This window comes from Suricata suricatta, chromosome 12 (assembly GCF_006229205.1).
Source record: "Suricata suricatta isolate VVHF042 chromosome 12, meerkat_22Aug2017_6uvM2_HiC, whole genome shotgun sequence".
NCBI lineage: Eukaryota > Metazoa > Chordata > Mammalia > Carnivora > Herpestidae > Suricata > Suricata suricatta.
The window spans coordinates 70,586,001-70,599,752 of record NC_043711.1 but is presented as its reverse complement, the minus strand read 5'-3'; the positions used below and the strand labels follow the sequence as shown (position 1 = coordinate 70,599,752).

The 13,752-nt window shown below is 39.0% G+C and overlaps 1 pseudogene; it reads left to right on the top strand.

Annotated features, from left to right (window-relative positions):
• The first annotated feature begins 7,131 nt into the window (after nucleotides 1-7,131).
• On the top strand, nucleotides 7,132-13,544 carry LOC115274497 (annotated as a pseudogene).
• The last annotated feature ends 208 nt before the right edge of the window (nucleotides 13,545-13,752 follow it).

Here is a 13,752-nt window from a genome sequence, read left to right as displayed (position 1 = left end):
AAAACTTAAATTAGTACTTCTATATACCTTCCAGTGCCCAGCATGAGGCCTCATACATATATGGAGTTCAATCATAATATCTGATATCCCTTGGACAAATGTTCTCCCAATAAGGTAGTTTGTTAAATGTTATGAAGGATTGTAGGGCTGTCAGTATCATTACTGGCACTTTACTTTCCATTTGTGACCAATGATGTATCTTTGGAGGTAACTTTGTCCAGTCCCTTGTCACATACCACTGCAACAGTGGTTACACCTCTCTGAAAATAAAACTTTGGTTTTCTTTATTGGAAAAAGTAATGCATTTATATAGTAAAAATACAAAAAGTTTGCAAAAGTTACATAGTAAAAATGTGTTCTTCTTTCCCCAAAGCCCTTATCCCTTATTTTTGCTCAAAGGCTACCACTGTTATACCTTCGTTAGTGATTATCTTATGATCACTGGATATAAAGCTTCCATTCCACTGTAAAACTGCTTCATTTCTCTGTTTGTCCAAACCATTCAGGCAGACATTCAACCTGCTTCTATCCACAAGGATTACTGGCATCCCAGAAAATACTCCTCTCCAAGGCATTCCCCCATTTTTAGACATTTGGTAATGAACCTCTTTACCCCTTTAATTACATGCAATCCTCTTCTACTCCCAGTTTAATCACTAGGATCATTCCATCACAACCTTTATGCCCCAAACAGCTGAAAGAGAACTTTCAACACTAGAATGTGAAGGTGGAACTTGGGTAACTGACAAGAGAAAACCCCATTAAAATGAGCTCATTCATGGAAAAACAAGTTGTTTACACTCTGTTTAGAAACAAAGGAATATGAACAAGGTTTTCTTGATGTGATTGAATACAATTTAGAAAGTCCAGGTATGAAAAGGCACCTTTTCTTATAAAAAGTGAAAAACCAGGTCTCCAGCAGATTTACTTTAAAAGTGACCAGTGCTGGGAAATTCTTACTGAGTCAGGGTCTCTGGACCAGGTTCAGGATAAACACAATAAAACTCCCAAAGCTTGTAGGGATGCACATACCTCTTCCCACACATACCAATCAGAGAGATTCCATGACCAATTTCTGGAAGAACTGCCATCCCAGGCCACATGCATTCTGTTCTTGGTATATGAATGGAAAAACATCTTAAACATCTATTTGCTGAAACTCTAGGAAGGTGGGCTCTCCTTACAAACTGGCCCAAACTACTCTGCTCTGGCCTCAAAAGAATTTAGTTGGCCAGAAATGGATACGTTGAACAGCTATGAATTGTGTTCCTGACAACTTTATTGAACCAGAACATTTATTTCTCCAATAAATTTAGGCAAGTCATGCTTGCTCTTTTGTAACATGAAGCAGTTGAATGAGACAATCTCTAAGGTCCCTTCAAACTCTAAAACAATGTTATTAACATTACATCAAGTGACTGGACAACATTCATATCCCCTAACGGGCATTTACCCGACTGAGCTGAAATAAAATATAACTCAAACTATACAAGTTTAAAAAGGATTCAGTTCTGAGGAGATCTGGAGGGCAGCTATCATATTGTTGAAAGTTTTGCTAAACAAAACAACATAATTTAATTCAGTGCTTCCCAACGTGTGGTCTACAGACAAGTAGCATCAATATACTGGAAAGCAAATACTTGAGGCCCACTCTAGACCTATTGAATCAGAAGCCCTGGAGTTGGGACCCAGGAATATGTATTCTAGCAAGCTCTCAAGGTGATTTTTATGCTAAAATTTGCAAACAATGTATGAGTATGAAAATGTAGTAAAAACATGAACTTTGGGCTCTAACCTAGATTTGAACACCAGCTCTGCCTCATACTAGCCAGGACCCATGCTAAGTCCTTTGAACCCTCTTGAGTTTCTGTTTTTCACCTACAAAATGATAATGATAATTTACCTCACAAGGTTGGGTACTGACATTATGAGGGAACAAATTAAATAACTGGCACACAACCAAGAAATGGTGAGGAGCAATTTCAAGAAGGAATTAACAAGTATTGTTTCTGGAATATGTATGTTACAAACCCTTTATAAAAGACAAAACAAAGATCAAGAGCCTCTTGAGGGTAAAATCACCCACTCAATGAGAAAATGCATTCTGCTAATCATAGTGCCCTCTCACAGGGCACACCAGGAAGATATCTCTAAGACTGCTAGTCTCCTGTTGAGTGGGGCAGAGACCACGCTCTAGAGTGGGATGCACTCTAGTATGGTGCGTTGGACAGAGAAGCTGAAATGGATGAATGGAACAGCAAATAAATAGCTGACCATTGTGCTGGCTGCCAGGTTTCTGTAAAGCACAAACTAAGAGTAACAAAGTCTTTTCAGCAACTGAAGAGTCAATTAAATATACAGGAAAACTGGCCCAGGAAGAATGGTAAGGTTTTCTAGGCAACTTTCTCATTTCAGAAGATGACAAGTGAGCACATGCTAAGAGTTTGTGAGTGACTTGGGAGCACTCTTATTTGGTAGATAATTTGGAAACAGCAAATCTGATATGTGTATGCTTCCATTGCCAATGGAAGCATACTTCACACCATAGATCTAAGAGGAGAATGGGAGAGCTTTCATGATCCATCTTAAGACTTCAGTCTGTCAGGAACACAGACATAGAAATGATGTTAGGCATCAATATGCTAAGACATGAATAATACCTCAGAACAACAGCCTAAGAGACCTTCCTAGAATAAGAGACACTATTGACTATACCTAAGTCCTCTCTGTTCAAGTATATTTTAGAATTCCTACTGAACTTACATTTGCTCTCCCACTCTGATGTAATATATTAAGATGATGTATACTGGTGTCCGTGAAAGCACCCAATTAAATGGGAGAAAATAATCTGTAGTAGTTCCATTTATTGAACATCTACCAAACTTTGGGCAATATGAATAAGTCGTTCAATGCCTCACCAAGTCTCCAGTGTAAGGATTATAATCCTTATTTTATAGTAGAAGACAATTCTGTCTCATTTGATGCCAGTCGAAGGTAGATTAAAGAAGAGCCCTGGCCATGAGACTGTCTGATCTGCTGCTCCCCAAACTCCTCACGTTCAAAAACAACTAGGTTGCACAAAAGTTGCATTCTGGCAAAGGCTTTTTTCCGCCTCTCATGAGGTGAACCCTGGAGATTGGAAGGATTGTAGAGCCTGGTAATGTTGCGAGTATGGAAAGTAAAACAATAAAAAGCTGAGCCATTCAATTTGTCTTCCAAATCGATTTCTGCTTGCTGAGGCTTGAAAGGAAACTTGGTTAGTTTTTCATCATCACTGAATGAAGCTATTTGTTAAGATGTGTTTATTAGGCTTACATAAGAGCTCCTGCCCAAAGAATTCAAACTGAAGTGAAGGGACAATAATCTGGATAATCTCTGGCCCTACTGTTTTAACATCACAGTTAAAGGGATCATCAACAGGTCTCTTTTTTAATTTTCACAGATGAGGAGGTAGCAGAATGAAAACAGGTTTTAAAATCAGACACCCTTTTTTTTTTTCCTAATCACACTTCTTCCTATGTCAACGAGTAACTTTCACAAACCTAAGAACACTAATCTGATACAAATATATAGTGAGCATGAGTCAGAAATGTATTTAGTTTACTAATGAAGAAATCATCAGGATGGTAAGGTTGGCACAAAGACAACTTGAGGGACTGAGTATATACAGACACTAAAGGAACACGGAGATAAAACTGCTAGGTTAGATGCACAACTGGCCAAAAGACTGAAACCTATGGGCTTATTATTATTATTATCTTTTTAACCATACAGGCATTTACACCTCTATCAGATAAAACTATGAGTTAACAAGTAACTTCAAGTCTGGCCCCTAATTAGCAGTAAATAGCGATTCTAACAGAGGTCAACAAACCTTTCCTGTAAACTGCCAGATAATAAATACTTGAGACTTTGTTGGCCAAATGAGTATCTGTTGCAACTACTCAACTCTGCCATTACAGCACAAAAGGGGGCAAAAACAACATATAAACAAATGTACAGGGCTATATAATAAAACCTTACATATAAAAACATGCTACAGGTCAGGTTTGGCTGGCAGGCAACAGTTCACCAACCCCTGCCTTAAATAATTCAATAGGGGCACCTGGGTGGCTCAGTCGGTTAAGAGTCTGGCTTCAGCTCAGGTCATGACCTCACAGTTTGTGGGTTCCAACCCCACATCGGGCTCTGTGCCGACAGCTAGCTCAGAGCCTGGAGGCTGCTTCGGATTCCGTGTCTCCCTCTCTCTCTGACCTTCCCGTGCTCGTGCCCTCTCTCTGTCTCTCAAAAATAAATAAAAAACATTGAAAAAAGTTAAAAAAATAAAGAATTCAATAATCCTGAGTGGGCCTACTAGAGAATGCTCCAGCAGGCCTTTGCAAGGATATGTAGTGATATTTTGTATTAGCTCCAAGTTTGGAATAATTTCTCTTAGGTCATGTTGTTCATAGGACCTTATCCAAGTTACCCATTTTTTTCAGCTTTAATTCCCTCATTTTTTGAATGGGCATAATTTCCAGAAATCCTTGGAGTATTATAGGAATTCATGAGGTTAGTATTCAAAGAAATTTATTCCTTCCAACCTCCATTTGATTCTTATTCTCAATCAAAAAGTGAGAAATGATCTTGCACTGTCTCTCACAAAATCTGTTGGAGAAAACAAGGCTATTTGATTAAAATGAAGAGGCTCAGGAGTGAAGGACAATTTGTCAGTATTTGGGAGGGGGGTTCCAACTTAAGTCCTGCCTTGTAATGTCCAATTTGGTGGGGGACTTGCTTGGCCCAGTCAAACAAACATGGAGTTAGTTATAACTTCACATCCTCTTCCAGACATGAATGGAGCTGTGAGAACTGCTTTAGACTTATAAAGAAGCTGGTGGCTCAGGGATTCTTAGAAACCAGAAAGCCTCTGAACCCACCAGCCCACTTCATTTCCACAGCTCCAGGTGAAGCTATCCAGCTAGGGCTACAAACATGTGGGTGGGTTCAGGCTGGTAGTGATACAGAAGGTTGAATTGGGTTTTATCCTGGAGACATAATAAATCAATTGAGCTTTCTGTGATAAATCTATCTACTTACTTAGAAAATTTTTATCACAAGATGCCTTGGACAAAGAATTAAACCAGAAATACATTCGATATGTGTGTAAGGAAATGAGGAAGGAGGACTGGGCAGAGAAGAAATTTGACCCCTTAAATACAGTTAACAGAAGCCTCAACTGACTCTATGTGAGTTCTGGGACTAGCATAGTCTTCTAAGTTGTCTCAATTAGGCAAGAGAGCTAAACTCTTATGTCCCTGCATTAATTTGTCATGTTCTTGGCACAGGCAGTTCCCTGAGGGAACTTCTCATCAGAAAAGCTATGAATCATCAGCATATATTGTCCCCAGAATCTGGGGAAGGGGCACATCACTCCTGAAAAGTATCCCACACATATTTTTTATGGGAATAGGTCTTCACATTTTTCTGCTGTATTTCAATTGTGTAGCTAAGAAGAAAGTACACTTATTTATGTTATTGTTGATATTGATTACAGCTTTGCCTGGTTATGCTCACAGCAGGGTCTGTCAGTTATCTCTTGCTGTGCAACAAATAACCTAAAACATTTATTATCTCAGATTTTCTCTGAGTCAGGAATCCAGGCATGGCTTAAGCTGATGCCTCTGACCCAGGGTCTCTCATAAGGCTGAAATCAAGGTTTTGATCAGAACTGCTGTCACCTCAGGGCTCGACAGGGTGTGGATTTGCTACTAAGCTCACTTACATGGGAGCTGGTAAGAGGTCCCTGCAGTCTGTTGGCCAGATAGATCAGTTGCTTGTCTATATGGGTTTATATGCAGGACTACTCACAAGTTAGCAAGTTGCTGCCCCAAGGGCAAAAGGATCTGTGGGAAGGAAGACAACAGGAAGAGAAAGAGAGAGAAAACAAAACTAAAGTCAAGTTTTTTTATATAACTTAATTTTAAATATGATACCTCAGCATTTCAACTGTACGCTGTTCCTTAGAAGAGTGTTAGTAGGGGGTGCCTGGGTGGCTCTGTGGGTTGAGCACCCAACGTGGGCTCAGGTCATGACCTCACAGTTTGTGAGTTCGAGCCTCACATCAGGCTCTCTGCTGTCAATGCAGAGCCTGCTTCAGATCCTGTGTCTCCTTTACTCTACTCCTCCTCTAGCCTCCCTCTCTCTCTCAAAAAGAAATAAACATTTAAAAAGTTAAAAAAAAAAAAAAAGAAATGAGTTAGCAAGTTCAGTGCACATTTTAGGAGAAAGAATTTTACCAGGATTGAATGTCAGCAGATGAGAGTCATTAGGGGCCATCTTAGGTGCTATCTACCATATATGAAGTTAAAAACATCTTCAAAGGGAAATCCTTGGGATTATCCCCAAACACAATCAGATATAACTATAGAAACTTAAAGAAGAAAACCACTGTAGAACACACTGTACTTATGTGTTAGAATGAAATCCAACATATAGATACTGATGACTTAAAAAATACACACACACACACACACACACACACACATATACAGGAATTGAACACAAGAACTTAAGAAATTTGGTATTGTTTGATATCTAAATGCATGATCACTGGACTCATTAAGTGTATAAAGAACAAAAATAACAGAAATGTTTAAAATAAAAATAATTAGACTGATCAATTTTTTTTAATTCCTGAGGGATATGGGAGAGGGGGATAAAAATGGTCTTCACCACAGAATTTAAGAATGTTACAGATGATTTAACATCCTTGCCTGATGGACCGTGACTGAGGGAAAGGAGCAGGGTTAGGTTGTGGAGGTAAGAGCACTGTGCAGTAAGTTGGGGGCTTTTTCTTAGTTCTGCCTTTGATATTTCCTAAGAGGAACCAGAGATCACTAACCCTGCCTGGATTTGCATCCTGAGCTGCAAAAATGTATACCCACTGGAAGGTTCCTCTGAAGTCTAAAGAATATTAATTTGTAAAATAGTACATTCTATTTTATTGTTTTCAAAAGAGCTTTTATTAAACTCCTCCTATGCAGTACTTCTTGCCATATTGCCAGAGCCCTGGAGTGTGCCCACGAGGGATAGGGACCCATCAGTGTTCCCCTGTGGATGAAGCTGGGCTTAATACATGTAGCTGTGGAGATGGCCTCATTTGGTGGTCCCAGTATGTGGCTTGCTGCTTCTGAAAGGGCTTGGAAACAGCAAAGAGGATGGGTACTATGGGTGCTGGCAGCTGAGGGCAGGCTCCAGCACAGGGATGGGGTGACTGCTGTCTCAACACACACCCTTGTCCATTCTATTTTTAGACAAACTAAATGATTAGTAATTTACTCTTGTGATTTCTACATATCCAGAATCCACCATCTGCTGCTTTAAAGAGTCCATCCAAGTTTTCTTGTTTATATAAAAATAGTTAATCTACTTGGACTATTTCAGAAAAATGCCCAGATCCCTCAGCTTGGGAAACATTGTAACGCTGCCCTCTTATGACTTCTCACTACCTTGTTGTGGTTTCTTAGATCGCTCCAGAGACAATTTTCTAGAGATGTGATGACCAACAGAGACACCAGAGTAATGGTCATCTTCATAATATCAGTACTTCCTTTTTCTCTAAGAAATATAGTTTTAATAAAATAACCATGATTTTTTAAATATTTTATTCAAAAATATTTTATAATTAATATTACTTCAAAAATTATTCCAGTTTTTCAGTTAACTTTGGTCACTGAATTAAGGAATACATTAAAAAATTATATTTTGTGAAGAGAGCTAGAGTTCTTTTTCCATCTTGTTTCTATCCTTCCCTCACATGGTAAATAAAGATTGCTCCAGGAAGCATAATAAACTAGCATGGTATTGCATGCTATGTATTTCAAGTTAAAGACTGTCATTTACATTTGGTTCACATGGATTATGTAGAACTTCTCATTGTTTCCATGATACTAGCTTTGAATACTGTGAAATATCATACCTAACCTAAACATCAGCCAGCAAAGACTCTGGGGTGGTAGGTATAGACACCATCCTATAAGTATCTTTAGATGTGGATTATTTTTAGTCTTCTGTGTATATGTAGATAATCTAGTGAAATATAATAGTAAACATTGTAATAATAATAGTAGTGACATCCATTGATAGCTTAGTATGTACCTAGTGCTATCCTAATACATTCTGTGTATCATCTCATTTATTATTCATGAAAATCCATTTTCTATCTCTAAAGTGGTTAATGGAATTCCCATTTCACAGATAAGAGAGTTGAGACTTTCAAGGATAAATCAACTTGACCAGGGTGAGGCAATTAAGTAATGGCTGGAGCTAAGATTTAAACCCATTGGCTAATTCCATGCAGAGAGTCCTAGTTTGAGCTTAGCTATGCCTACTCTAGAATTCAGACCTACTGATTAAGTCTGAGGGAGCATCTATGATGGATCAATCTGCATGCAAGGTCATGAAGGAAGAGATGGCCAGGTGAAGTTTTGTGCAAAAAGAGGCCACTGTCTGCCACCCATGAATTCCAGTGAATTCTCTTCAAACCTGAGGAATGATGTTGGGCAGAGGAAAGTGATTTCCCCAAGTCACTGAGAACATGAGGTAGACTTGTTCTAAGTTTGTGTAACCAAGCAGGTGGAGTGCTTTTTTCATGTGGAATATAGCTTGAACACAGCACTGGAGTTGTGGTGGAGCTGAGCTCTGAGAGAGCTACATGGGAAGAGGAAACAGAAGAGGTCTTTAGCACATTATCATGCTGGCCCTGGTGTGTAAATGGATGACACTGCCCCAGTGAACAACAGAAAAATGGTGGACTCTAATCACTGCTGTGTGTACCTTGAGACTCTCTTTGAGGATGCTCAGTACTATTTATGTGGAACTTGGAGAAAAAGCTGGGAAGAGCTAAAGAAATGTGTATGTTTCTAATATCCAGAATCTGACTTTCAAAAGAATGGGTTCCATGTCTACTGATGCCCCCTAAAAATGTATCAGTTTTTCTTTTTAACCACTATATATTGGTTCTTATTGAATAATAATGACTCAACTATGCAAATATTTATTTACATAATTAGACATAAAGCCAGTCATGGTGCTCCAATATAAATGATTATTTGATCCCTTATTTAAAATATTTTATTTAAATCTTTGCTTTGAGAAAAGGGGAGAGAGCGAGAGAAGGAGCACACATGCACACACACATGAATGGGGGAAGGGCAGAGAGCTAGAGAGAGAGAACCCCAAGCAGGCTCCACACTCAGCACAGAGGCTGATGTGGGGCTCTATCTCATAACTGTGGTATCATGAGCTGAGCCAAAATCGAGAATCAGATACTGAACAGACTGAGCCATTCAGGTACCTCTATACTGGAATCTCTTAAAACATATCCAGTTATTCTTATCAATGTAGGACATTTTTACTCATGATTCCACTAGCAAATATGTTAGTTCTTCTCCCAGCTCTTACAATTTATAAATCTAATAAATATATTTACCAAATCTTTACATAATTTGTTGATATAAACTGTAAGTGCCTCAGCTTAGAACCAAATTTAGTCAAGCTCAGCCAATCCAGCTAAACTCCAAACAACCTATGAATTAATGAAAGAGAAAAATATTTCTTATTAAAAATTCTAATAGACAGGAGTCTATTTGTGCCTATTTGTGAGTTTGAGACCCACATTGGGCTCTGCGCGGATGGAATGGAGCCTAGTTGGAATTCTCTTTCTCACCTTCTCTTTGCCCCTGCCCTGCTCACATGTGCAAGTGCTCGCACTTCTCTCTCTTTCTCAAAATAAGCAAATAAACTTTTTTTAAAAAGTTTTAAAAAATTCTAATAGGCAAAGATCAACATCAGAGACTTGAAGTTTCCTTAGAAATCTTTATTCAGGTTTTCAGTGAGTAATTTATAGTATACTATTGTTCAACTCACTGCATGTTTATAAAACTTAAATCTTACTTGTTCTACATTTCACTAAATCTCTCATAAATACATTATGTACAATGTTGTCAAATGCTTTCAAAGAAATCAATATGCATTATCTTAGAAAGAATCCACCCCTCCACCAAAATAATAAGTGTTTGAAATAACTCATTTGTTGTCCATGGAGTTTCAGCAGCAGCATGGGTGGAATTTATATTTCAAAATCAAGTGTTATCTAATTTTTCTTTGCCAATATACATTGAGGAAGGGGTTATGGACATATTAGAATGTGTGGGTAAGGCCCCTGAAGAACTTGAAGTTTTACATAGAGGTTGGCATGGGCAAAATGCATAAAATGTCAGAAAAGTACACCTACAGTATGCTTTGCGAATTAAGATGGTGAAGATTTTTTTCTGCAGGAGTCATCAGACGAAGCTTCCTCTCAGAGGTTATAATTAAACTGTGCATGTATGTATGTTTGGGTTCCTCCACTAGTAGCCTTGATACACATAAGAGTCAAGTGTAAGTAATTTACTTGGGAGGTAGAGGAAACACCTGAGGAGAGATATACACGTGTGACAGGAAGGGAGGGTAGTGAAAAAAAGATGACTAAGGAGATGGGCACAATGGGCAACTTATATCCCAGTGGGAAGCCATGGGAAGCATCTTGAGCAAGTTCCTTAGACAAATTCTTTCCAAAGGATGAGGAAGCTGTCACTTTTTGTATACAATTCCTGACACTGATAGACTGAAGTTGCTCCTGAAAGACATGGTATTAATTCTCTGGCACTCTCTCCTTACCTGTGCAAGATCAGAATAGGCTCCATAGCCAGAGAAAGCCCTCAAGCAAACAGAGGCAAGTGCAAACAGCTGGAAGATAAGCCAGTGAGTTTTAGTGGCAAGGACAATGGGTGGAACTCCCTATATACTATGTGTGTAAAGATATACAGACAGAGAAGGCCTTCTATTTAGCGGGAGCAAAGTATACATGAAAGGATGTAAGAGGACTTAGGTGATAAGGATGCACTAAAACCAAATTTCCAACTGGTAAAATTTCTTTAATAGTTTCCTATTTTCACAATGAGATTAAGATCTCCCCTTGGCAGTGCTGACGAGATGCTGGCCATGCCTGCTTAAAATGAAATAATAAAGACAGAACTAGTAAGGCAGCCAGGATTTCTTGTCCATAATCCCATCCTGTACAGAATTCTGGCTGTCAATGTGCCAAGGGAAAATGTCCAGTCCACTGAAAGACATTTTCCTTCTCTATTGGACTCAGCTAGAAAGGTAAGAGTACTACAGGTGAGGAGGGAACCTGGTTACATCCAGTGAAATACGGCTTCAGGCTGGTGTTCATGCCCCGTTTTTACTTAAGTCCCCATATGCTCTAAAATCTGGAGTTTAGAAGCTAGATTCTGTATGCAATAAAGCACTGAAAAGTGCTACTCTAAGACATTAAATCGGTATTATAAGTCCTTTTCTACTTGGATAATAATATTTTTACCTTATTAAAATAAAAGTCTAGGGGCACCTTGTGCCTCAGTTGGTTAAGCATCTCACTCTTGATTTAGGCTCAGGTCATGATCTTGCAGTTTATTGGATGGATCCCTATAAGGTCGGATTCTCTCCTTCTCTCAGTGTTTCTCCCTGCTTGCTCTCTTTCTCGCTCTCTCTCCCTCTCTCAAAATAAACAAACTTTAAAAAGCTCTATACATTTATGTGTATGCTTTCAAAATATTTTTCAAAACTACTGTCTATATAGGAGAGCCAGAATTTGTAGTCCACAGATAAAACATAGACTTTGAGTATATAGGTCTTAGAATGTTTTTATATTAAGCTCTTGACTTAGAATGATCCAGTCTCTATGGCAAATTAGGTAATTTAGAGGATAGGAGCTTAGGATGACAGGGCACCAATTGATATAATGACTCAGGAAGGTGTCCTGTAAGATGAGGTGGAAGTGGCAGCCCATGAAATGGCAATTTTTTTTTTAATTCTGCATCTTCTGGAAAAAATATTATTTTATCATCCTTAAGACACCAGCACTGATAGATCTGAAGCCAATCCTTCCTAGTAGTAAGCCACATTTGCTGTTTCTACACACTACATTGATCTCATCCATTCTCCTCTGAAATATCTTTGACATCATCTTTTATCACTGGTATCTGAAACTCACCCTTGATAAGCAGGAGACTGGTAGTTTTAAATTTAAACCTAATCATGGTACACCTGCCACCTCAAGCCCTTGTGTCCCCCTTTTATCTATATTCTATTTTAATAAATAATGTTTTTAGTTTAATTCAAAGTCAAATGAAGAAAATACAAAATACAGAGACCTCTTTATTATATTAAACTTATTGAATTAAAAGGATTATACGTTACCCTGGAGTTATTTTCTTCTCGGTTTAAAAAATCTGCAAGTATATGTATTATCTTTATAAAATTACTGTGCATTAGTCAGGAAAGTCTTGTTCAGGTGCAGTAACAAACAAACCTCCATTTCTTAGAGGTTTAACAAGAAAGTTGATCTTTTACAAAAAGTTTGCTCTTGATGTAGTGGCATTCCCAGGAATCAATTTTTCAAGCAGGGATGCAGGGCTTCAGACTGTTGACATACTTTGTTTAATTGTGCTTCACTTTATTGCACTTTGTAGATACTATCTTCTTCACAGATTGAAAGTTTGTGATATCCTGCATCCAGCAAGTCTATTGGTGGCATTTTCTAACAGCATTTCCCCATTTTGTATCTCTGTATAAAATTTCAGTAATTCTTTAAATATTTCAAACTTTTTCATGATTATTATATTTGTTACAGTTCTCTGTCACAGAAGAGCCCTTTAGTGCTTTTCCTGTTGTTCTGGCCTAGTGCGGATCAGCCCTGCCTGCTTCTTCTGTCAGTTCTACCCTGAGTTCCCAAAGACTAGATCGGCTCTTCATATTATTGTCCCCACCACTGGACCTTCCCTCTATTGGCTGAATCATAGTTGTAATTTTATGTTCACTTGTATGATGACTTTAACTCTCCCTTCCTAACATCAATGTGTTGGAGGGCTGGGGTTGTGTGTCTCTTGTTTGCTGCTGTGTTTCTGGGGCCAGAAACATAGGTGCTTAGTAGCTGGTTTTGATTGGGTGAACTGACCACAATCTCTTCTACACATTCCAGATATGTAACTGGTTCATCAATGCCCGGCGGCGGCTTCTACCAGACATGCTTCAGAAGGATGGCAAAGACCCCAACTAATTCACCATCTCTCGCGGTGGGGGTAAGGCCTCAGATGTGGCCCTGCCCCATGGCAGCAGCCCCTCGGTGCTGGCTGTGTCTGTACTGGCCCTCACCAATGTGCTGTCCTTGTCTGTGTGCTCCATGCCGCTCCACTCAGGCCAGGGGGAGAAGCCAGCAGCCCCCTTCCCACAAGGAGAGCTGGAGTCTCGTAAGTCCCTGGTGACCCCTGGCAACACACTCACCCTACTGACCAGGGCTGAAGCTGGACTTCAGTAGCTTCCAGCTGCTGGTGGAGGTGGTGCTACAGAGGGCTGCTGAGATGGATCCTGATGATGTTATTACAGTAATTATTCAGGGGTACCACAGATCACATCTGTATAAGATGACAAACCTAACTGATAAATGTATGTATCCTGAATGATCAACCTGCTTTCCTTATGTCTCTTTTTCTTCTCAGGCCTCCCTATTCCCTGAGACACAACAATATTGAAAATAGGTTAGTTAATTATCCTACAATGGCCTGTAGGTGTTCATGTAAAAGCAAGAGTCATACATATCCCAATTAAAATCAAAAGCTACAAATGATTAAGTTTAGTGAGGAGGGCATGTCAAAAGCTGAAATAGGCTGA